This window comes from Polypterus senegalus, chromosome 10 (assembly GCF_016835505.1).
Source record: "Polypterus senegalus isolate Bchr_013 chromosome 10, ASM1683550v1, whole genome shotgun sequence".
NCBI classification, from domain to species: domain Eukaryota; kingdom Metazoa; phylum Chordata; class Cladistia; order Polypteriformes; family Polypteridae; genus Polypterus; species Polypterus senegalus.
In genome coordinates, this window is record NC_053163.1 from 175,252,283 (window position 1) to 175,278,149 (window position 25,867).

At 40.6% G+C, this 25,867-nt stretch overlaps 1 protein-coding gene across 2 annotated transcripts in view; it reads left to right on the plus strand.

Annotated features, from left to right (window-relative positions):
- Positions 1-25,867, plus strand: part of LOC120536321 (protein FAM163A-like) — a 117,180-nt gene that overhangs the window by 80,751 nt on the left and 10,562 nt on the right. The gene's annotated exons all lie outside the window — the stretch shown is intronic.

Sequence of the window (25,867 nt, forward strand, 5' to 3'; positions counted from 1 at the left end):
TTATACAAGGTATTTGTAACAAAAACCCCTTTGTTTTAACCCAGAACTGTGTTTGTGAATTTGTGACTGAGGTTTGGGGCTCATTGGCACCCCATACCCTTCACACTATCTATCTATCTATCTATCTATCTATCTATCTATCTATCTATCTATCTATCTATCTATCTATCTATCTATCTATCTATCTATCTGAGTGGTGTCCATGTTGCTCTGGTGTGGCTCCAGTTTGGACTCCCTCAGGGCGACATACCCTATGACTAGAATTCATGTAATGTGTCATCATCTTAAGTCAAACACAGTTGCAGTCCAATGGCCAGACACTCCCTTCTTTTGTAGCATAACTTCACGAGGCTGGGTTCAGATCCCACCGTGGTCATTGTCTATTCTGTATCTGTATGTTCAGGCTGAAGTCTGCATGGACTTTCTCAGAGGAATTTGGTGTCTTCCCATAGCCCTAAGAGGTCTGATCATTTTCAATGCTAAATTATCAAAGTAAGTGTCACTTTGCGGAGGTCTGGCTCCTGCCTCGGGTGAGTTTGCCACCGTATGTCCACCGCTGCTGCAATACTCTCCAACTCCATTAGATGCTAAAACTGCTAAATGATAAAATGGATGGATGTAATAATTCATATTTTTTGCATTCTTGTTGTTTTTGTTATTGTTAGAATTTATCCATTTATTGTCCAAAATAACTTTTTTCCATACTGGGGTCAATCAAGGACTGCAGTGTTTATCCATGCAGCATGTAGATGGATGGTCAGAAGTCCATTAGATAGATAGATAGATAGATAGATAGATAGATAGATAGATACTTTATTAATCCCAAGGGGAAATTCCCATACTCGAGCAGCAGCATACTGATAAAGAACAATATTAAATTAAAGAGTAATAACAATGCAGGTATAACAGACAATAACTTTGTATAATATTAACATTTACCCCCCTGGGTGGAATTGAAGAGTCGCACAGTGTGGGGTCTCCTCAGTCTGTCAGTGAAGCAGGATGGTGATAGCAGTCTGTCGCTGAAGCTGCTCCTCTGTCTGGAGATGATCCTGTTCAGTGGATTCAGTGGATTCTCCATGATTGACAGGAGTCTGCTCAGCGCCCGTCGCTCTGCCACGGATGTCAAACTGTCCAGCTCCGTGCCTACAATAGAGCCTGCCTTCCTCACCAGTTTGTCCAGGCGTGAGGCTTCCTTCTTCTTTATGCTGCTTACCCAGCACACCACCGCATAGAAGAGGGCGCTTGCCACAACCGTCTGGTAGAACATTTGCAGCATCTTATTGCAGATGTTGAAGGATGCCAACCTTCTAATGAAGTATAGTCGGCTCTGTCCTTTCTTGCACAGACCATCAGTATTGGCAGACCAGTCCAATTTATCATCCAGCTGCACTCCCAGGTATTTATAGGTCTGCACCCTCTGCACAGTCACCTCTGATGATCACGGGGTCCATGAGGGGCCCGGCCTCCTAAAATCCACCACCAGCTCCTTGGTTTTGCTGGTGTTCAGGTGTAAGTGGTTTGAGTCGCACCATTTAACAAAGTCCTTGATTGGGTTCCTATACTGCTCCTCCTGTACACTCCTGATGCAGCACACGATAGCAGTGTTGTCAGTGAACTTTTGTACGTGTCAGGAGTCCAAGTTGTATTGGAAGTCCGATGTATGTTGGCTGAACAGGACCGGAGAAAGTACAATACCCTGCGGCACTCCTGTGTTGCTGATCACAATGTCAGACCTGCAGTTCTCGAGATGCACATACTGAAGTCTGTCTGTAAGATAGTCCACAATCCATGCCACCAGGTATGAATTCTACTCCCATCTCTGTCAGCTTGACCCTAAGGAGCACATTATAGGGCACACTCAAGCCCATGCCCACACTCTGCCCAAGTGGGTTACATTAGACATGCCATTCAAATTAACAAGCCTGCCCATGGAATATAAAAGGACACGAGAACACCAGAGGTAAATTCACAAATTCCCCATAGAGACTTGGGCCAGGAGCCAGTGAAGCAGTAGCACTAACCACTGTGCCATCCTGCTGCCTTGTGTGGAGATTCGACTTCTGTTTTCAATTGATTTTCTCTGTAGATGACGTGTTTTATGTTGGTATTTTGTTTCTCAATGTAGTTGCACTTGCCATCATTCTGCGCAGACAGCCTTGACAGTGCAGTATCAGGCGCTAGATGTAAATCTGAGGATGTGTGGCGAAATTAGATGAGGATTTAAATGTTGTCAGTAGAGGAGGAATTGAGGTGGTCTAACAAAACCATAGATGTGTTTCTGCTGCCTGTTCTCCATGTCAATGTGACCACTTCTAATTTTGGCCAGTTTCAAAACTTCAAATAATAAAAGTTAAATGAATTGCATCATCATGAGTTTGAAAATGTACAAAAACCCACACGCATTCATCCTTCTTGAAACTGGGAATGAGCTTCAAAATGAAAAGGACGGAGCAGAAACTAATATGCCAGTCATCTTATCACTTAGCGGAGAGGTTGTGGGTTTGTATCATTTTCTGAAATAATTTTTCGCTTTGTCATGATCTGAAATAAATATGAGTCTGAAATCGGCCAAGCAAAGCAAACGGGCTGTCAGAGCCTAGTCCTTGAAAGGGGGCTCCTTCTTCAAAAAATCGGCGGCTTGCTAAGACCCTGGAAGGGATTGAAGGGGGAAATATTTTGTGTAAGAAATATTGCCAGTGTATTGATCTGGAAACTCATTTCCATAATGGAGTCCACTGGATGAAATACAGCAGCCCTGACAAGCTCTGCAGAGCGCAGCTCATTTCAGTGAAGAAGATGGTGTAGGTGGGGGGTAGGGACTGGGCGTCATCAGGAATCAGAGCATCAAATCTCATCTTTCCAGAGGAGCAAATAAAAATATTTCTGCGGTCGTCATTTCTTGGACTAGAAGAGGCAAGTGCATAGATTCTGATGAGACGAAAGAATAAAATGAAAATCTTGCTGCCCACCCTCTTAGGTCAGATGACAGAGTGTAATAGCTACTGTGCCTGGTAGGTCGTGAGCAAGCCGGCTGATTTATCATTCATTCATCTGTTCAGATACGAGCCCGTATATTTATTTGTCGTCGATAAAGAATGTGAAATACAAAGGTACAAATACACCATGATTAAAAAACGCAGTGGGCCAATTTACATGAAAAATGGTTTATACGAGATGTGGCTTGAGAATAAGGAAGAGAGAAAAGTCTAGAAGTCGGGTTCAAATTTCGGTGATCTTAACATTTAGCGAAACCCTCAGAAATCTTCATACAAGTAGTCTTTGTGTTGTTGAATAGAGTCAGAGAGGTTCAAAATATTGTTCAGTGGCAAATCCGTCAAAGAATCCTGCAATGGCTCCTTCAGGGTAGCAATGGTCCACAGGGGTTATGGAGTGGAGTGGAATAATTGTCCATATCTATCGGTTCTGTTGAAAATTGACGTTTATTAGACATTCTTGGGTACTGAGGAAAAGTCAATAATTATTAGCACTTTGGTGAACATTTTATTTGATGTCGGCACTCAGTTTCAATCTGGATTAGTTGGTTCCTAGGAGTAAACACTGCCACTCCACTGTTCGTTGCCAGCAGAGAGCAGTGATTTGCTTTTTTCTTGCTGAAGGTGTACTAGCTGGCAAAATCTATGTTAGGATGCACTGCACCATCGCTAACGAACGCCTCCCAAGAGCCACTATGTGTCACATCACAATGGCTCGTCTATAAAATTCAGCGTTTCAGATGCCTGTCCAAGATTACGGATTTAAATCTTAAACAGTGCTTGCCTAGTGTTAGGAATTCTAGTCAACAACTCATAGCTCCCCATTTCTCAGTCCAGTTCATAGCTTTGGCGTTTTGGTTCTGGTGACACAGGAAGGCTCTGTGCACAATATGGAGACAGGGTCAAACCACAGCAAAGTGGACTTCAGAAATGGCTGGACAAATCTTAGGCATGAGGAAGGAGCAGGATGTCCATTCTTGTCTACTGCAACATTGAGCAAGTCTGTACCATGATTCTGATGAAATAACGAGGATTTAGGTCTCTGGTACACCTTGTAACACTAGATGGATCTATACCAGCGTGTAATCCGACACATAGACACTGACAAAACATCTTTAAAACACCAAATGCCAATGCCGTCTTGTACAGTGCCCAAAGCTCCTCCTTCATAATAAATAAATACACAAAATAATATTCAAATCTCTCTTCCACACCTCCCAGCAAGCTCTGTCCACTTCCACCCAACTCTGGCTCGCCTGCTGGGTTCCCATCAGTCCTTTCAATAGTCTTTGACCACGTGACTGGCTGGCACTTCCGGGTCTAATGAAGAACTGAGATTTTCTTCAGCCCGGAAGTATATTATTCCCACAGGGCATCCTGGAACTTCGAGTTCGATTTCTCAGCCCTGTTGGGTGCCATGGGTGTCACCAGGAGGAGCTGTCGAAGGAACTGGGGACGTATTCTTTCCTTATAGCAATAATGTCTTTGAGTTAGCTTCTTATTCATTTGCTTTACGGTGCTATTTTGTGTTTCGGCATGGGTTCAGCCATATTGTGGTTGGTTGCCGTGCACTGTTGCTACCATATCATCAGTCGTTTTGCATCTGTGAGTCATCTTATTTAAAAGTTGCCCCCACACTGTTTCAAGCACCCACATATTGGATTGAAAACGAAACCTTTCTTTTTTACATTCTTTCTTTTGCTTCAGGAGTTAAGAGTTACTTGTTGGATTACTTTTTGGCAAAACAGACATCATACTACCAGAACAAACACCTCAAAACTTAACAAAATGCCGACATGCAACAGAAAAAGATTGTTTTTTGTTCTTTTTTGGACTAATTTATTTCATTACTAATTGACAAGTAAAGGCAAGTGGAATTAGTGCAGAAAAACCCTCCTAGAGCACGGCTGTCTTAACGCATGGCATTCTGGGCACTTGGCCCCATGCTAATCTGTGTATGTTGTGACTTACTGAGTGGTTGTGTAGGTAGGGGCGGGCCTATAATGCTGTTAAGATGGCCCTGTCCTAGAGGAGCACTAAACACCTTGTTTCTTGTGTCAGTGGTGTGAATTTCACTCGTTGCTTAAATATGTTGCAAAGTGAATGTCTGCATTTTGCTGCAAATTTGAAAGTGAATCGTTGGATCATTCCTATTATTAACAAGGGGGTCTCCGTATAAAAAAGCCACAGACAAGGTGAATGTTCCTTTAGAGCAATACGGTTTAAAATTAGGAATATTTGATTTGTTTATTGTGTGCGGGTGCATAATTCACAGGTTCTTGGCACTTGGCACTTGAGAATTACAACTCTCTACAGGAAACATTGCTTGAGATGGAAGGCTGTAATCAGACACTGTGACAGGCAGATACATCCTGCACCACTAAGTACACTCAAATGAATGTGCACCCTTGAGGCATTGTAAGCAGATATTTACTTTGTTTAGTAAATTTTAAGATATCGATAAAATAAAAAATTAACATCCTGGCTTTTCTAAAGAAAAACACCTAGTTAAAGCAACAATGCATTTGTTATTTGCCAGCGAACGTCAATTTTTAAAGAGCGTTTCATAGGTAATCCTTCAATAAAAAAAATCCAATGGGCTCAGCACATATTAGCAATAAAACATTTTAAAACAATGTGAATTAAAAAGCATACATTTTTTATCTCTGTAGAACCAAACCTACTGGTGAAATTTTGCTTGACATCAACAGGCTCCTTGCATTTTACAGTAAGAAAGAAAGCACAGAGTTCCATTTGGATTGAATGATTCATTTTTTTACGTATTATGTCATCCTGACACAGAGACATCACTCCGTGTTAGAAGATGATTTGTGTTCAGGGATGCATGAAATGTGTAAATTTGGTAAAAAGTCAAAGTCGAAATTTTGACCTTGTCACAATAATTTTTGTACAGTATACAGGTGCTGGTCATAAAATGAGAATATCATGACAAAGTTGATTTATTTCAGTAATTCCATTCAAAAAGTGAAACTTGTATTTTAGATTCATTCATTACACACAGACTGATGTATTGCAAATGTTGATTTCTTTTAATTTTGATGATAATAACTGACAACTAATGAAAGTCTCAAATTCAGTATCTCAGAAAATTAGAATATAAATTAAGACCAATGCAAAAAAAGGATTTTTAGAAATGTTGGCCAACTGAAAGGTATGAACATGAAAAGTATGAGCCTGTACAGCACTCAGTATTTAGTTGGGGCTCCTTTGGCCTGGATTACTGCAGCAATGTGGCATGGCATGGAGTCGATCAGTCTGTGGCACTGCTCAGGTGTTATGAGAGCCCATGTTGCTCTGATTGTGGCCTTCAGCTCTTCTGAATTGTTGGGTCTGGCGTATTGCATCTTCCTCTTCACAATACCCTATAGATTTTCTATGGGGTTAAGGTCAGGCGAGTTTGCTGGCCAATCAAGAACAGGGATACCATGGTCCTTAAAACAGGTACTGGTAGCTTTGGCACTGTGTGCAGGTGCCAGGTCCTGCTGGAAAATGAAATCTGCATCTCCATAAAGTTCGTCAGCAGCAGGAAGCATGAAGTGCTCTAAAACTTCCTGGTAGACGGCTGCGTTGACGTTGGACCTCAGAAAACACAATGGACCAACACCAGCAGATGACATGGCACCCCAAACCATCACTGACTGAGGAAACTTTACACTGGACCTCAAGCAACATGGATTCTGTGCCTCTCCTCTCTTCCTCCAGACTCTGGGACCTTGATTTCCAAAGGAAATGCAAAATTTACTTTCATCAGAGAACATAACTTTGGACCACTCAGCAACAGTCCAGTCGAGACGCTTCTGATGCTGTCTCTTGTTCAAGAGTGGCTTGACACAAGCAATGCGACAGCTGAAACCCATGTCTTGCATACGTCTGTGCCTGGTGGTTCTTGAAGCACTGACTCCAGCTGCAGTCCACTCTTAGTGAATCTCCCCCACAGTTTGAATGGGTTTTGTTTTACAATCCTCTCCATGGTGTGGTTATCCCTATTGCTTGTACACATTTTTTCTACCACATCTTGTCCGACCCTTCGCCTCTCTATTAATGTGCTTGGACACAGAGCTCTGTGAACAGCCAGCCTCTTTAGCAAGTTATACCCAGTTATAGAATAATTTCAAATGACTTGCTATCTCTTGCCCTACGTGTACCTTCAGTACCTTTCCTCAGTATTCATGTGTGTGTGAACGTCTCTTCACTGGCACTTCATCTCTCGAGTGTGTTCTTGTAAATTCTGCCTCTCAGACTCAGTCATCATCACCTTTCTCACCTCTGGTTCGCTTTTCTATTTGTCGTCTTTGAAGGCATGTCTCATAAACCTTTACTCCTTCCTCACACTTCCTCTTCCGTTGCATCACCAAAGCCAAATTGACCTGGACACACAGACCTTAGTATTTTATTATATAGTGATTATTACAGCGTGCATGACTGCTGTCATATTGTTTACCAGCTACTATCCTTGTTGCTGGTCATTTGACATGGAGGGGTATTATGTGATTTTTATCCCACCTCTAAGATGGCTGTGCAGTTTTGTTAGATTCAACTCCTGCGATTTGACTGTCTTTTGACCTAACAGTTTTCACTGACATTTAACATTCAAATTTTGTTTTTTAAGTGCACTGACTGTGTGTTCATTTCTTGACTATTTGTCTGGTTTCTTTACATTTCTCAGCTCCTTTTCCTGTTTTTTTTAATGTCCTTAGTTTGCATTGTGCTTCTCACAACACGTTTGTTTGAAATTTCAATTCAGCATTTCATAAGTACTATCAAATAAAACGTTTTTTTAATTTTTCAATTTAAGTCTAATGTGTCCGCTCTCGAGGCATTTTAATATTCAAAGTTCTCTTTCTTACTTATTGCACAGCAGCATATTGAACATAAAACTGCGGCTAAGACCGTGAACTTTACACTTTTTGAATGATGCATATGACTTTTACAGAAGGGCCTGCGGTGGCTGCTCCTGGCTGAAGTGATTCACTGCTTCTCGATTATCCCCCATGACAGTGTCTCTACTTGTTTGTGAAGTCACGCACACTGCGATGGTAATGCTGTGGAAAGAAATCCTTTATATTTTTAAAGATAACGTCTTTATCCAAAGTGACTTGTAAATGACAAGGTGATTATGAAAGGGTTTCTAAATTTGCGGAACTGACAGGTGAAAAGAGCCATGCGGAGTCGCATCTGGAGTCAGTATCGGGGATTGGACCATCACTTGTGTCTTACAGTCCAGGGGGTCTCACGTATAAAACCTTGTTTAGATTCCATAAAAATAATGCTTCTTATGCACAAAAAAAAAAATCAGATTTATACAAACCGTATGTACACCAATGCCACTCACGTTCCTTTACAAATTTCAAATTAACTGAAAACGACCGTATGTGCTCGTACACAAACTTTAAGCCGATCCCCGTCATCTTAAACCAGTAACCATGAACGTCTTAAACCTCCTTTTTTTTTTAATATTCATTATGTAATCATCATTCAGATTTGGTCATGTCCATGGGTGACATCTTCACAGCAAGCCACGACAGTAGAGAAGGAATGAAACTTCAGCAAATGTGAACTTGAGGTATTATTGACTTAACTGCAGACTGAAAAAACGTTCTTGTTGCTTGTCGTTTTGTGGGTCTGACAAATAAAAGAAAAACCAAGAGTGGAAGCAATCGAGTGCAGAGAGGAAAGAAAATAATTGTGTCAAGTAAATGTAAATGCTGCAATACATGAAAGTCTCTTTACATTCAGCATACAACATCGAGAATTGCTATTGTGTTGATGTCCTGAGGGACAGGGTCTGGGTCTTTCACACGCTTGGTCTGTGTGCTACTTAGTGGGTTTAGCCTTGAAGAACACTGCCACCTATTGTTTGGTGGAATGAACTGCTCCCTGCATGCCTGTTCACAAGGTCCTTCCATTACAGCCTCCTAGCCAGGTATGAATCCTTCCTTTTATACCAACCAGGATGCCTGTCTTTCCTCTCTGGCACCTACAATATTCAGATTCCTAAAGGCATATTTTCTGTGGATTTAAATTGATGATAAAATAGAAATAAGAAATAAGACAAGATTATTGATCTTTGAAGGGAAATTCAACATAATCTTATCTGATGGAAGAACATTATAATTCATTCATTCATTATAAATTCAGTTCAGCGCATTCTTATTATGCACCAGACCTGCCTCTACTGTAAATTTTTGTCATTTTGGATTCCTCCCTCTCTTATTCCGCCCACATAAATCACATCAAGAAACTTTCTTACTTTCACCTCCGTAACATATCCCGTGTTCGCTCCTTCCTCTTCTTCTCTAACGCTGAGAAACTTGTCCCTGCTTTTATCAGATCCCGCATCAATTATTGTAACTCCCTACTGGCAGGTGCCCCTTCTAATCTTATATCACAGCTCCAGCTTTGGAGCTGCAAGAGTCCTTACTCGAACCAGCAGCAGTGAGCAAATCACACTCATCCTGCTCCGTCTTCACTGGCTCCCTGCGTCTTACAGAATCAAATATAAAATCCTACTAATAACCTACAAAGCCTTAAATAACCTCACGCCAAACTACATCAGTGACCTTCTCCATCACTATGTGCCTGTCCGCTCACTAAGGTCCTCTGATTCTGGTAATCTTGTTGTGCCCCACACTAATCTACACTCCATGGGTGACAGCAGGGCCTTCAGCTGTATAGCGAGTGCCCAGACACTGAAATGACCTACCGAAATTAATCAGGTCAGCTGACTCCATGAATTCTTTTAAAAAACAACTTAAAACTTATCTGTTCAGGAAGGCTTTTAGCTCTACTTGACTTTATCACCCTTCTCTCAGTTTACCTCTCTGTCAAGATGCTCATGTAACCTGAGTGTGTGTGTGCTGGGCCATCAGTCGTGTTGTCTGTTAGGCTTTTTCTCCAAATTTGCTGTCTTAATCTTCTTTATTTATTTATCTGGTTTGTATAATGCTATATACTGTATACCCTGCTGTTCTATCTTATATTTTGTACGTGCCTTGAGCATGGGAAAGGCGCTATATAAATAATTATTATTATTATGCACAGTTCCACCTAGGAGCCCAGGGCACTACACAGCAATTAAAAATATATAACGTGAAAAGAAAAGCGTAAATGTATATATACAGTGGTACCTCAGTATACGTCCTTAATCCATTCCAGATCCTTTGACTTATACCAAACAGGACGTATACCAAACATTTTTTTCCCATAAGAAATAAAGGGAAAATAATGAATCCATTCCAATGATAAAAAATCCTATTGTTATTGGCATATTATACATTGATGGAGTTGTATAAAATAATTTAAACACTGCTTAATACTAAAATACATAAATACAAAAGCAATTAAATGAAATAAATGAAAATTTAACCTCACTTTACTTTTTAATAACATCTTTGTTTTTCACAATCATAGATACCGTCGTTCTCGGCATACGGTATGCAGCAGCCATGTCCCGGATACGCATGCCACCTTCATACTTTTCAGCAATCAATTCAAATTACGCGAAAAAACACAAAATCACGTGAAAATTCACAGAGAGTTATAGCGCGGGTTATTCACTGAATGCTAGCAACTGGCGTACTGACGCTCGTGGGCAGTCGTGGCTTTGTCTCGAGGGAAGAAAACAAGAGTAGCGCACTGTGAAGGACAGCTGGGTCCCATGCCCGGCAGGGACGCCCCTGCTGCTTATGTTCCGGGGGAGCCACCATGGGCAGTCCAGTACCTCCGCCGGGACGCTTGGTGGAAGCCTCCCTGGCTGATGGTGATTCCTCAACCACCCGTAGGGCTCCTTGAGAGATGGAGTCCTCCACAGTCTGGTTGGGGGCTCGGATGGCCGCTAGGGGGAGCTGCATGGACTCAGCAGCCTGGCTGGACGAATCTTCAACCCCACCCGGAGGTGCAATTAGGACCAGGTGGTCAAGCACCTGCAACACTTCCGGGTGGGGTATAAAACGGGCCAGCCTCCACCACTCAAGGAGCCAGAGTCGGGAGGAGAAGGACTAAGCTTGAGGAGGAGTGGTGGTTAAAGGAAAGGTTGTTGCTGTGAGGTGAAATAGTGCTTGGGACGGTGTATTGCCTGTGGGTCACGGGGAAGAAGTGCGCCCACGGGTGAAGAAAAATGAAGTTTGTGTTGGTTTTATACGTGCCTCTGTGTCCTTCTGTGTCGGGTCAGGTGCCTATATAGCGCCTTTTGTTACAGCGCGGTGTTCTAGCACGTGAGTCGTATTCCAAATAAAGGTCGTATGCTAAGCAAAATTTTTCACATCCAAACAGGACACACACCAAGTTGGACTTATTCCAAAGTGGACGTATACTGAGGTACCACTGTATATATATATATATATATATATATATATTGCTATGGATGGGCCTGGAAAACTAAATGACAGCCGCCCTTTGTGGCAGTTTTGCCTCGGACTCACGCAGGACTTCATGGGAAATGGAGTTGGACACAGCCCGGGGGCGTTGCAGCTGTTTCTGAAGTGCTGCCTGAAGTGGCACCTGGCGCACTTCCGGGTGCCTTATATAAGGGGCCAGTGGACAATACACAGTGAGCCGGAGTCGGATGGCAGAGGACGGGAGGCGGCACAAGAAAAGAGAAAAGAAAGTAAAGAGAAGTGAAAGGACTGAGCTGAGTATTGTGGTGATTGGTGCACTGTACTGTGCAGAGAAGTAAAATAAACGAGTGTTTGGACTTCTGTGTGTCCTGGTGTCTGTCTGTAGTCGGACTGATCTTCTACAATATATAAAGGGTGGTTTTAGGTCGAAGTTCCAATGCTGCTAGGTCAGCTGCAGTCTGCAAAGGATCATTTCATAAGCAAATGTTGACAAGACGTCTCGAAATAGGTCATGTAATGATGCATCTGCCCTCGGGCAGAATGAGTGCCACCACAGACAGAGGGAAGTTAGAGAAAATGGAAACGACTCAGTAATGGCAAGTCAAAAGCAATTACTGCAATTCATTAATAGGAAATTTAACAAAGTAATGTGAAAAATCCTCAACAGCTGCCCTAACAGACATATGGTATTGTTAAGTAATGAGACTTGAGCCTTCATTTTTGTGTGATTCATCATTCACCCCCGAGAATACATTTCCACTGCTCCAGAGTTCAATGGATATTTGCTTCACACCACTCCAACCAACACTTGGCATTGCATATGAGGATCTTAGGCTTGTGTGCAGCTGCTCGGCCATGGAAACCCATTTCATGAAGCTCCTGCTGCACAGTTCGTCTGTTGATGTTGCTTTCAGAGGCAGTTTGCTAGTTTCATTGGTCTACCACACCTTCATGGCTGAACTGTTGTTGCTCGTTGACGCTTCCACTTCACAATAGTAGCACTTATGAGTTGACTGGGGCAGATCTAGCAGAGCAGAAATATGACGTACTGGCTTGTGACAAAGGTGGCATCCTATGACAGTGGTACATTTGAAGTCACTGAGCTCTTCAGCAGACCCCAACACTGTGTGCTGATTTGCTGCACCTGTTAACAATGAAACAGCGGAACTCAATCATTTGGAGGGGCGTCCACATGACTTTGGCCATACAGTGTATCCCAATACAAAAGCATACCATGAAGAACACAGCAAAGGGTTATTTTTTTCAGAAATAATTAATAATGACTTAGAAAATGAAATTTAATCTGCTATCATACTTCATTAATCAGACCAGCATTCAAATACTGAAATGGAGCAAATAGAAACTAAATTACCGGAACAAGAACGTGGTCCTATCTAATTATCTTCTTTTAATCCCTAGGTATTGTAATTGAGGAGTTTGCTCAGTACACACAGTAGGGATGAAGTCTTACCTTATTAATTCAAACACAGTAAGGCTCACCCTGGCAACTCTGGAAAATGAAGGCTAAAGTAAACAGAGTATTTGCTTCATTACATTTCTTAATGGGTCAGCGGTTACACCACCAATAGCAATTAAGGCAAGATGGAAATTCCTCCCATGTGCACTTGTCTCAGTGTTCCTATACAAGCCAGTTTGGTTGTGAGTCTGCTGTTCTTGTGGTGTCCCTGTTAAGTGCTGCTGACTTGGCCCCAAAGTCCCAGGTTCAAATCCTGGTCTGGGCCTGCTCTTGCTGTTATGTTTCTCCTGATTTAATCCTAAGACCTTCATGTTAGTTTAATTGATGTCTTTAAATTTATCCACTGCTGTATTTCACCCAGGGTTTCTCCCCTGGCTGCGGTTTAAATCCTTGTTTTATGTCCTTTGTGTGCACATTGAATACATTTGTATTTTAATGTTGTGAATTGAGCTAGGAATCTGATCTTTTAAAAACATTTACGTTTATTTATTTGGCAGATGCCTTTATCCAAAATGACTTACAACATTTGAGATACAATTGCTTTCATTTGTTTTCTTTTTCCAATTGGAATACAGGTGGGTGAAGTGACTTGCCCAGGGTCACACAGTGTTAGTGGCAGGATTTGAACCCACATCCTCAGCGTTTGAAGCTGAAAGCTTTAATGACTGTGCCAAACTGCATATGCAAACATTTTTATGTATTTTATTAGTATGGAGTATTGTTTCATTTCTGTGTTTATAAACTGCCTTTGTTATGGATAAAGAGTTCCAAAATGCCCACTACTGGGGAAAATCTTATCAAAAACCCTGGCAAGATACAAATATGGACACATGGAATCTTTATAAAATAAATGATTTATTGTCACCAAAATGCTGTTCTCATCCTTTCAAAAATAACTTTTAAGTGTTAACTAGTTTTTTATTTTTATTATTTCATTCGGTGGGGGAAGCGAGGTTTCCTCACTAGCCTGGTAGGCCATTAAGTCATTGTTAGCAATACCAGTTGATATCAGCACATTATGTAGTATTTTAGGCAACCAGACATAACAGATATCAGTTTGTACTGATTTAATGAGGCACAAATAAACAGAAACAATAAATAGGATAATACTACAGCCTTCATTTATTGTTGATGCACTGTGCTGCCATCTTGAAATTTTGAGGTTAGGATTGGTGAGTCTCTCCTAACTTTCTGTGTAAAAAATTCAATTTATGGGGGCATTCCAGTTCAAACAGGTGGAAGATTGTTCAATCCTTCAATCAACATACGGTGGAGCTGGTAAGTCAGAAGTCATAAACACGCCATTTGTGACTTCTGCGCAAATAGATAGATAGATAGATAGATAGATAGATAGATAGATAATGAAAGGCACTATATAACAGAGATAGATAGATAGATAGATAGATAGATAGATAGATAGATAGATAGATAGATAGATAGATAGATAGATAGATGTCCCCTGTAGATAAGTACACATAGATGTCCTCATGAGAACAGGTGTTTGGCTGGCATTAACTACTTAATTCTTCTACAGTGCAGATCGAAAAAGAAACCGAAGTACAAGAAATATGCAAGACGTACTTTGTCATATCTAAAAAAGATTTTTATGCTCTTGGCATTGTACCGTAAAATAGTACTGTTTCTGCTTGGAAGCTGCAATTAAAAAACTGCACAAAACAACAATTGATTGCAATGTATGAAAAACAGTAGCACATATCAAGCTAACATTATTTAGTCTGCTATTGTTCATTCTGATAATATTGACATTTCTATTCTCAATATTCAGTACAATGGGTTGAGGTGGTTTATTTAAAATAAATTCTTCTAGGAAGTGTTACAGCACTTACTGTTCACGGTTCATTGCCATTTTAGATTAATGATTGATGTCATAATCTGAAATCGGACAAACTCAGACTTGAGCGACCAGGCCAGAGTTTGCAAGTAGAAATTCTAAGTTTAGAACATGGTTTTGTTCCAATTACTAAGGTAGAGGTTGGAAATTATGAGTTCTAAGTTTGAGTCAAATGCACCATAAATATCACAATTGCTGGATGGGGTGGGGTTTGTGATCAAGTGTTGGCAGTGATGTCAGTCTGTTGCACTGCCATGTAGAAAATGTTATGTGTTTACCAGTTGTCTGTCCGGTGTGCTTATGTGAGCAAAGAAAGTAGCCCATACATGCTGTTTTGGGAATAGAAAGGGGATTGAGAGCACCACCCCTGAAAACTGGATATCCGGTTTTAGAAGTAATTTACATAAATCATGTCATTTTTTTCAAAAGGAGAAGAAAGACAGCAATCAGAGGAAAAAATATGAGAAAACTAACGTAAACAAATCAGCATTTGCATTGGTCATGTAAAAAGATCTATGGCCAGAAAGACCTGTCTAAATAGGCAAAGGCCAGCGTTCATCTCCAGCGAGGTGACTCCTGCATTGCTCTTTGTTACAACCAGCAGACTCCGGAGAGATCGTTAAAGTCCTTTTTTGCGCTGTACTGACTGTGGAACCATTTTAAATATTTAGGTTCTTTTGTTGGCTGGCTTCTACAATTCATCCACCCTTTATAATAAGATAACTTGAACTGTGGACTATTGTGTGAACTTCTGGAGGAGCTTAGGTGTTTATTTCTATACATTTTATTTTTATTTGCACACACAGGGGGATATTGAATGTTGGGGATGTAAATAGGTCATTGCTGTTTCCATCTCTGTGTCTTTCTTTTTTTAAACTAGGGGGCTCTGCCCCCTGCTTGCTTCGCTCACCGACCCCCCGACGGGCCCTACGCGATAGTCACATAATAAACTGAAAGAAAATTATGTTTCATGTTGCGTTAGAGGTATACGTTGATTTATAAGTTTTCATTCTGTTTGGCTTTGAAATTAACATGCAGATACTTAAACTTACACTTTTATTATTACACTTCAGTAAAAACAACATTTGGGATTAACTATTAGTCAATATCGCATTGAAATTTGATTCCATGTCAGGCTGACTATAACTTTCCTTATTTTTCGAATTTGCACTTAGATTATTATTATTTTTTTTTTTTATTGTTTTCTCTCCAATGCTTTTGGACCTCTTTTTGACGTGCAGCCCTTTCTTCTTCGCTTAGCTGTTGACGTGTCATCTTGAACGTATAAAATTATTGCAGAGAAAAGGACCACATTGAGACTGTATGTCTAAAAAATATTGTCCAGAAAAGGTTCTTTAAACAATAATAAACAAATTTAAATGTAGAAAATGTCAAAATGTATAAAAGCTGAGAGCACAGGAAGTGTGTCTGACAATTGAATTCACATGAATGAGAGGTGTTTGGTCTGTGGGCATGGTTGTTAATGTTTGAGAGTAGGGCAGGACTTGAAAAAATATCTTTCCAAAAAGTCTTCTCTCACGGGACTTGAAATTATCTCAGAGAATGTCTTGTCTCAGGATTTCCTTTTATAATAGAGAGATATATTTTTTCCTGGCTTTGCTGAAATTGCCTCATAACTTTTTTCTACATATACAGTAGCACCTCTGGTCACGGACGTTTTCCCGAGCACATACAAATCGGGTTACGACCAAAAAGTTTGCCAAAATTTTGCATCTGTTCACGACCACACACTCTGGTGGCAAACAAAAACACTGGCGGCCAGTTTCCCGACGCGCGTTTGTACGCACCAATGATCTCCCATTCTCCGTTTCCCATTTTCTTTTGTTTGCGTATACAGGGCCTAACAAAGCAGCTGATGTTGCAAAAGGAGTTACAATGTTAACCAAGCAGAGGCCTCAAGTGCTGGAAGAGGTGGAAAAACTGTTGCTAGTGTGGTTGAAAGAGAAGCAACTTGCAGGTGATAGCGTAAGCGAGGCAATCATATGCGAGAAAACCAGGAAGATTCATGGCGATTTGCTGAAAAAAAATTCTTCTTTGAGAGGCGAAGGTGAGGAATTTAAGGCCAGTAGAGGATGGTTTGAAAAGTTTCACAAGAGAAGTGGCATTTACTTTTTTTCCCCTGTGCTTAAAACTCATAAAAAAAAGTGTTTACAGCGAGCGGTTCGTAAGAGTCTAGCGCAAACTCTTACAATGTTAATTATCTCTGTTGTTCAATGTTTTTACATTTAGTTTACTATTACACTGTGCATTCTGTGCTTTAATTAACTATTTTTGTGCTTAAAAATATATATTTACATACGGTTTGTATGGTCTGGAATGGATTAATTGTATTTACATACAATCTTATGGGGAAATTACGTTTGGGCCGCGAGCAAATCGGGTCACATCCAGAGTTTTGGAACGAATTACAGTTGTGACCAGAGGTACCACTGTACTGTAAACCAGGGGGCGATATTGGCCTATCAGTTTAAGAAGGAGAGCGGTAGCAATGGGTCCATTTCAGTATTTCAAGTCCAATTCATTACAAGTTGTTTTCTAGATTTTTCTCCTGCTCTTTAAGGAAGTAAGTGGAACATGTGCTAGTGGTGGTGTAACGCTCTTAGTCTTTGCCGTTAATTACTTCTTTCCCCAAACCCATAAAGTAATCCCCAAGCTTGAATGACTAACATGTGACTTATTTAACAAACTGTAAAAAAACTCATCTAAATACAGTCATAAGAAAAATAAAGAACTATCTGATATCGAAAACTAGAGCTTTTATTAAATCGGCAAAAATAATTTCTAAATAAATCTGAGTGATCCATTGGCCCAGAGTTAATTCTTGGGCCTGAGTTATGCAAGTGAAGATCACTCTTTTAATTAAAATAAAAGCAAATCATTTAAAGGAAGTGTATTGGGGGAGGCTGTTTTTCATTTAAAGTATTGACGGTTTCATTATTGATCATTATAAAAGCAATCAGTCAGCTAATCTGCCAACAATAAGAGAGAAATGCCTTAATTTACACTTTGGTGAGCTCCGGAAGACCAAATGTTTCTCAAATTGAGTGATCAAGGGACCTCCAACGTTTCTGTTGTCTACAACAGGAATTCCCAAGCTTAGAGCAACTAACTGTAACCTGCAGAGCACAATTCCTCTTTACGTTGTTTTGTGCTGTCTTTCCATTTGTGTACCGTGTTTCTCCTCACTTTATATGTTTTGTTTTAAATGTTTTGCTTGTGGCATCAAAAATGACTTAGTTCAATGACTCATTTACAAGCTCTGTGCATTTGTCAATGTGCCTTGTTTATCATTTTCATCATTTCCTACTTTTCTATTTTGTCCTTTAAATGGCCGCTACCCTTTTGTAAGTATTTCTGCCACAAAATGGCTTTTCTCATCCAGTCTTGCCCATACTGGATTGCAGTGCAAAACTTCTACCATCCAAGCTTTCGGATTAGCAAATAAAAACAAACGTTACATACAATTTCTCAAATGTTTTGGACCATGTCAGTGTTTCATTCAGCACCCATAGAGTTTTCAAACAAATGTATAACCTTTTGTGATTGAATTAAAGTCACTTCAGGTTACAAAATCCATGACTTCTCATAGGTGCGTTATTTTGTTCATCCTGGTTGTCACTGGTTGAATTATTTCTCTTTGCTCTTGGGTGTCTATTTGGCATCTTCTGGCCTGAAACAGTCCAAAGAGAGGTCTCTGCAGTACAGGCTTGTCCTCGTGCGAAGAGTTCAGCAAATTAGTTTGGAATTTTAATGGGGGCTTCGTGCAGCTGAATGCCTGCATTCCTGTTATATCCACTGTCTTAACAGGCCTGGTAGCAGAATGAAAAGTGCGGCCTTTTATAAAAGAGTACAGACAAGTGAAGTGATCTTCTCATGGCGACACAGTGTCAGTAGCGGGACATCAGGGTTTGATGCTATTACCCGTTTGGCGTGTATTCTCCATGTGGACTAAATGTACTCTGTAGCATTGCCACATAAAAAATGCATACGCTTTTTTAGCTTCTTCTCTCTATGTAAAATCCCGTTGTCATTTGAAAATACGGAAGATAAGATAGGCAGGTTGGACAGAGAGGACCTTTTGGGAGGAACAGGTTTGTCATTTGCGATTTCCGGGAGTGCCATGGAAACGGACGCAATATTTAAATAGGGGCGCGAAAAGGTAGGAAGAGAAGAAAGGAAAGACAGGCCGAGTTTTTATGGCAAAGGAGGAAAGGACATGACCCATCTGAATCCAGGAGAAAGATTTGTTTTCGGGGAGCACCACAAGTCCATCGCAGTCTGGGGTGGCCACCTCGAAGATTCCGGATATGCTGAGGTTACCGTGAAAGGGATCGAAAGCAGTGTGAGCCATAAATGTTTTATTCTGGGATTGGCATGTCTAAGGAACTGAACTATGGGGAAATAGGAAAATGGAAAAAAAAAACATCGAAAGGACGGAGGGGAAAATTCTTGGATATATAATTTTATGCTTTGTGTTCATTGTATATATTGGAAGTGGGGGTGCTGTAAAAATGTATTAATTATACTGTAGTTTTTTTGTTGTTGCATTTTTATCTGTGTGGTTTAGTTAATATCGCCTTTATTATTATAAATCATCTTTCGCACTGTGGGAAGAGGTTGAAGGCAGTTTGATGTTGACCTGCAATCATCAGTATAATTTTTCAGTGTAAACTTAGTGTAGCAGATTTAATCGTTACAACTCTAATAAATGTTATATTTGCCTTGGTATGCTTTTGTACTGAATACAATGAGTGTGGTATGAACAGGCAACCACTGTGGTAAAATATTTATATAAGTGTGTTTGAATGAAGTATTCATCAGATGAACAACAACTATATGTCCATCTACATATAGCTTGTATGAACTGGGAAGGCTAACACTGGCCAATGGAATGAAAGTCCCTAAAATGCCCTTGCTAAAGCCAAATTTCTCCCTGGGGACAAATAAAAATCTATCTATCTATCTATCTATCTGTCTGTCTGGCTGGCTGTCTGTGTAGCATGAATGCGCAGAATTCACAAATGGCACATTTATGTCTTCCGACTTCCCTGCTCTGCCGTATGACAATTGCAACTTTGAACAATCCTCCACCCATAACTTGCCGCATTCCATTTGAACTGGGAAGTCAGACTTTCCAAGTTCCCATTAGGAAGTTTCAGTCAGTCATTTTCCAACCTGCTATATACTAACACAGGGTCACTGGGGTCCTTAGGAGTCAATCCCAGCCAGCACAGGGCGCAAGGAAGGAACAAATCTGGAAGTTTCAACTGGAATGGAATCTATCTATCTATCTGTCTATCTATCTATTATATAGTGTCTTTCATTATCTATCTATCTATCTATCTATCTAAAGAATTAATTAAGTTCATTTTCATATAAACAAATCTGAATAATTACCAGGTATGTGCATTGCAACTGCTGTAGCTGTTATTAAAATTTGTATAACTTAATAGTATAAGTGAAGTGTGTTTGTGTGTATAGGCAAGTAACTTTATGTTGAGTTTGAATAAGACACTGCAGATTCCCACAGGAAAATGTTAGGGTGCCAACTCGATCGTCCCCGTTTAATAAAGTCACAAAAAAATTAAAGCAAAAGGTGCCGCAATGCATGCCACTATAAATAGCTATAACAAAAATTGCAATGCCACATAAGCTATTTGGGGAGCTCCGCTCTGTGGTGCAGTTGCTTCAGAACTGAACACCTCCTTCTGGCAACACCAGGCTTTAAAGGCAGTAAACTGGAAGGCATGGAGTCGATTACCCTCACTAGGTGTCTTCTCTGTGCTACAGAAGGAAAAGAAGAGGAGAAGGCTAGTGCAAGCGGTGCAACCTTCAGCCCAGGGTGGTAATACCTGCTTCAGATGAGTCCAGAGGGTGATCCATAGATATACATGCATGACAATGTATATGTGTATTGTGTAAGATGACTGGCATCCTTACCTGGCTACGATGTCCACAAGATGGAATGATGTAGGGATACAGCATCTACAGGGCATTGTCTCCTTTGGACTGTTAGATGGCAGCCCCCCAGTTTCCCACAGGCCGTCATGGAAGTTGGAGTTCTTGTACTCAGCTCTGTTGAGTTCCATGGGTCATGCCAGGGGGTGCTGCGGGTACTGGGGAGCCCTACTTCATTGGGCTCCAGCCTTACCCATAAGTACTCCCGGGCCAAGCCTTCAGAAAACCAGAGATACTTCTGGTGACAATATAAAAGGAGCTGCCTGTCTCCACTGAGAGCCACAGTCAGAAAGAAGGAGGACAAAGCTTGCCGGGAGGAGTGGAGGCAGAGAGGAAGAGAGAAAGACAGGAGAAGACAAAGTACTGCTGTGTGCTGTGTTTTATTGCCGTGGGAAACACTTCAGGGCAGAGTTTCCCAAATAAAAGCCTTGTTTGTGCTGGACGTGTGTCAAGTGCATGAGGGGCTGGAGCACCCCCTACAGTCCACAGTATGTAACATAACAAGAAATAATGTCCGTGTGTTTAATGTCATCAGTGGCACGTCATAGTTACTTTCTTTGTGGATACAATTAAAAAATGAAACCAGTCAGTCAAAGGACATCACACTGTTATTGTACAACTATTGTTCCTGGAACCTCTTTGACTAAGGGACTCTGATATGTTTCTTTACTTAATATAAAAGGACACTGGCAATAAAAAGTCATTTTCCTTCATCACAGAATAATGGAATCCACGAATCCAGTGACACATACATGTTAGATTCTTGTGATCTCAAACTGATGGGACGTGTTGCATAACATATACCAGAAACCCTCCTGCAGTCATTATCATACTTCCCTCTACTGTACACAGATCATTACCTTCTGGTTAGTAGCTCTCAAATTCAATTTTCTGTCAGAGAAAATGTTATTATCATCTCTAAATGGCTCCACTGCACTGGACATCAGTCTGACAAGGTTTTTAGCGGTTTGATATATGACAGTAGCTCTCCTGTCACTCATTGATTCATGTCTGCTTGTTCTATAAAACATTCCTGCGCACCATCATGAGGTGCTTTATAAAGTAAATGAGAAGTGAAAGCAAAGAAATAAGTGATAGCAAAGTGGATTACCGTATGGTTCAAGTGAAAAGGAAATAATATGGAGGAGGGAAATGGCTGCAGGTCACCTGACATCAGGACAGTAGATATGGGTATTTACAAACTAGTCAGAGGTGCTTTAAATCGTAAATGAGAAGTGAATGCAAAGAAATAAGTCATAGCAAATATGGTTCAAGTAAAAACTCAATACAAAAGGAAACAATGTTCATTGTCTCACTCATTTCAATGACATGGCATAGGGAGAACGTCCAAACCCATGCAGACCTGTAGCACCGTGAGGCAGGAAGGACAGCTCTGCGTTACCTTGAGAAGCCAACATAAAAGAAGGTCAGTGAGCACCGGTGGTGGCGGAGATAGGGGGCTGCACACAGACGAAAACGCTTAGAGAGAACTTAGGCTGCGTCTGGTAGCTGCTGAAGTCCATTAGCCCGGGTATGTAGCCACCGGCGAGTCTTGGGTGTCGACCCTGATTTTCGCTCAACTGACGGAGCAGAGGGGCCAAGACTCTGACCCTGAATTAATGGAGTGAGACAGAGCCAGGTGGCGTGCATAAGCACATATAGGATGAAGCAGGTAGAACTATGTGTCAGTGCCAAACGTTTGGGCATCAGCATCCAATAATGCCAGTAGGGTGCTTGGTGATGACTTTACAAGGTTAATTCACTCCCCTGGGGACTGAAGAGAAAGGGAGGAAGAAGAATGGCAGAGTAAAGTGCACGGTGTCCTTTTCAAATGTTTGAATGTCACAAAAATGTTTTGGCTTTTTCTTTTCTTCCTCAAACAACATGGATACTCTGTTTTGTAATATGTATGTAATCTCAAGACACAGATCAATACACTATTTTGGGATTGAAAAATGAACATATTTGGTAAGTTTTAAGGCTTTTTTTTTAATAGTAGGGCACAGGTACCTTTCACCTCCTTTATAATACACAAGAGTGGGCTAGTTATTTTTCAAAATTTACAATATGTGTTTCACTCTACAACACAGTCTCCTGTGGCAAATTGACTTTGACTTGAAAAATACCAAACATATCCTTTAATAAACATCCTACCCTGTCCATTGTTGACTAGTGTGAACAATTTCTTTCAGGCTGAAATTAAATAAAACAAATCACTGGGATTCGTTTCCCGGGTCCTCCCTGCGTGGAGTTTGCATGTTCTCCCCGTGTCTGCGTGGGTTTCCTCCCACAATCCAAAGACATGCAGGTTAGGTGGATTGGTGATTCTAAATTGGCCCTAGTGTGTGCTTGGTGTGTGGGTTTGTGTCTGTGCCCTGTGGTTGGCTGGCGCCCTGCCCGGGGTTTGTTTCCTGCCTTGTGCCCTGTGTTGGCTGGGATTGGCTCCACCAGACCCCCATGACCCTGTAGTTAGGATATAGCAGGTTGGATAATGGATGGATGGAAATCACTGGGACCAGATAATATTTATCACAGAGTTCTTAGGGAGGTTAGAGAGTACAGATATAAACCCTTCATGCAAATGTTTAGGAAGTCACTAAGCACTGGGGAAATTCTGAAGGACTGGAAATTGGCAAATGTTTTCCCATTGTATAAAAATCAGGAGTGGTCTCCCCTTGACTTTCTCACATACTCAGATATGGGGATGGATATTTGAGGAGTAAACCGCAAGACAGTGATTATATTTTTACTAGGCTGACCCGCCTTTTAAGGCGACCAACTTTTAAGTTGACCACTTCTTAAGGCAATTCAATATGTAGATCAATTTGATATTTTATACAAACTCATTAATTTGGTTATACTGCATTTGAGCGGTATTACTTTAATACTCGTAGTTTCTGTTATTTTTGTGATGAAATTTAAACTTTTTTTCTATACTGAGGTCACCCTTTTGAACCCTTCTGATATTTACTACGCGGTGAGGCATTTGTACTCCATCAACATTAATTATTTCCAGAGACATAATTTTGTCTATTTTTCCAGCACATCGCACACAAAAGCAAGGGAACGATGGGAGCACCAGAACTCTGCTCACATCATGTCGCTTCGTACCGCAAGCTGCAAGTAGTAAGTCTGTAATAAGCGGAATACCGCTACGCTTTCCACTCACGGGACGGAAGGACAGTCCCGACCGCTTTTATATAGTAAGAAAGAAGAAGAAGATATCGCACAGTCTGGAGTAGAAAATCATCTTTTACCTGGAAAAACGAAACTACAAATCCCATCGTGCATTGCAAAATGGACGGGGCGTGTGTGAAACTCCGCGCCTGCGTAGCACTCACGGGATGGAACGACACCCGACCGCTTTTATATAGAAGAATATTATGTACATTAAAGAACCATCAACAACAAATCAAATCAAATTAATAATATATTGAACAATTATTATAAAAGTAAAGTTGAATAAATTGCAGCTGCATGAATCAATGGTAAAGTGCCACTTCCGGCTAGCGGAAATAGCCCAAAAATTGATAGAAATCTATGTTTCGTCCCTAATACTTGTATGAAAAATTTGGTTGACCTACAGTAAGTGAAAGCGTACTCAAGTTATCATGTTTACATACACACATACTGACACGACACCCAGACATAATTCCAAAAATGGTATTTTCAGACTCTTAAATCATCGATATTCATCAAAATCTTGAGATCAAATTTTTGGGCGATTACAATACTTTTCCTACGGGAAAGTAAATCACACTCAGGAAGGTCTAAAACGTTAAGATCCATCAAAATCTCAAGGTTGAATTTTTGGACGATTACCATACTTTCCCTATACCTCATATACGAGAAAGTAAAAAGTGTGACCGGGCAGATTCAAGCAACTACAGGCCAGTAAGCTAAACGTGCATCACAGGAAAATTAATATAAGGAGTTATAAAGGATAAGATTGAGCAACACGTGGCAAGGACAGGAGTTTTTCTGAACGGTCAGCATGGGTTCAGACGAGGGAGGTCACGTTTTACTAACATGCTGGAATTCTATGATGAGGCAACAAAAGGATACAATCAGACTGGAGCTTATGAAATTATTTATGTCGACTTTCAGAAAACATTTGATAAGATGCCACATGAGAGGGTGGGCACCAAACTAAAAGAAGTAGCAGTTTAGGGTGTAGATTTGTGCAAAACTGGCTCAGACACAAGAAGCACTGGATGATGGTGCAGGGAACCTGATCAAAACTGGCTGATGTTAAGAGTGGTGTCCACAAGGGGTCAGTGGTAGTGCTGCTGCTATTTTTAATATATAGAAATGACTTGATAGGAATATGAATAACAAGCTATTTAAGTCTGTAGATGATACGAAGCTAAGTAGACTGGCAAATAATTGAGAATCTGTTGAATTATTACAGGAGGAACTTGGATAGCATACAGGCTTGGGCAGATTTGTGGCAGATGAAATTTAACAGACAGACAGACAGACAGATAGATAGATAATGAAAGGCACTATATAACAGAGATAGATAGATAGATAGATAATGAAAGGCACTATATAACAGAGATAGATAGATAGATAGATAGATAGATAGATAGATAGATAGATAGATAGATAGATAGATAGATAGAAGTAAATGTAAAATATTACATGTAGATAGTAAAAATGTTAGGTTTGAATACACAATGGGAGATCAGTAAATCAAAAGTCCACATTATGAGAATTCGAGTGGGATTTAGGAGTCTTAGTGGACTCTATCCTATCGACTTCCCAACAGTGTTCAGAAGCCATTGAGAAGGCTAACAGAATGTCAGGTTATATAGCGCCTCGATGTGTGGAGTACAAGTCACAGGAGGTTCAGCTCAAGCTTTATAACACCCTGGTGAGGCCTCAACTGGAGTACTGGGTGCTGTTTTGGGCTCCAGGCTTACAAAATTGACATAGTAGCACAGGATGAAGTCCAGAGAAGAGTAACTAGGCTGATTCAGGGCTACAGGGGATGAGTTATGAGAAAAGATTAAAAGAGCTGAGCCTTTACAGTTTAAACAAAAGAAGATGAAGAGGAGACCTTAGTGATGTGTCTAAAACTGTGAAGGGAATCATAAATCATGCATTGGATCAAAACTGTTACTTAAAAATTAGTTCATGAAGAACAAGTGGAAACTTAAGGGTAAATTTCATGCAAACATTACGTTTTTCTTTATGCAGAGAG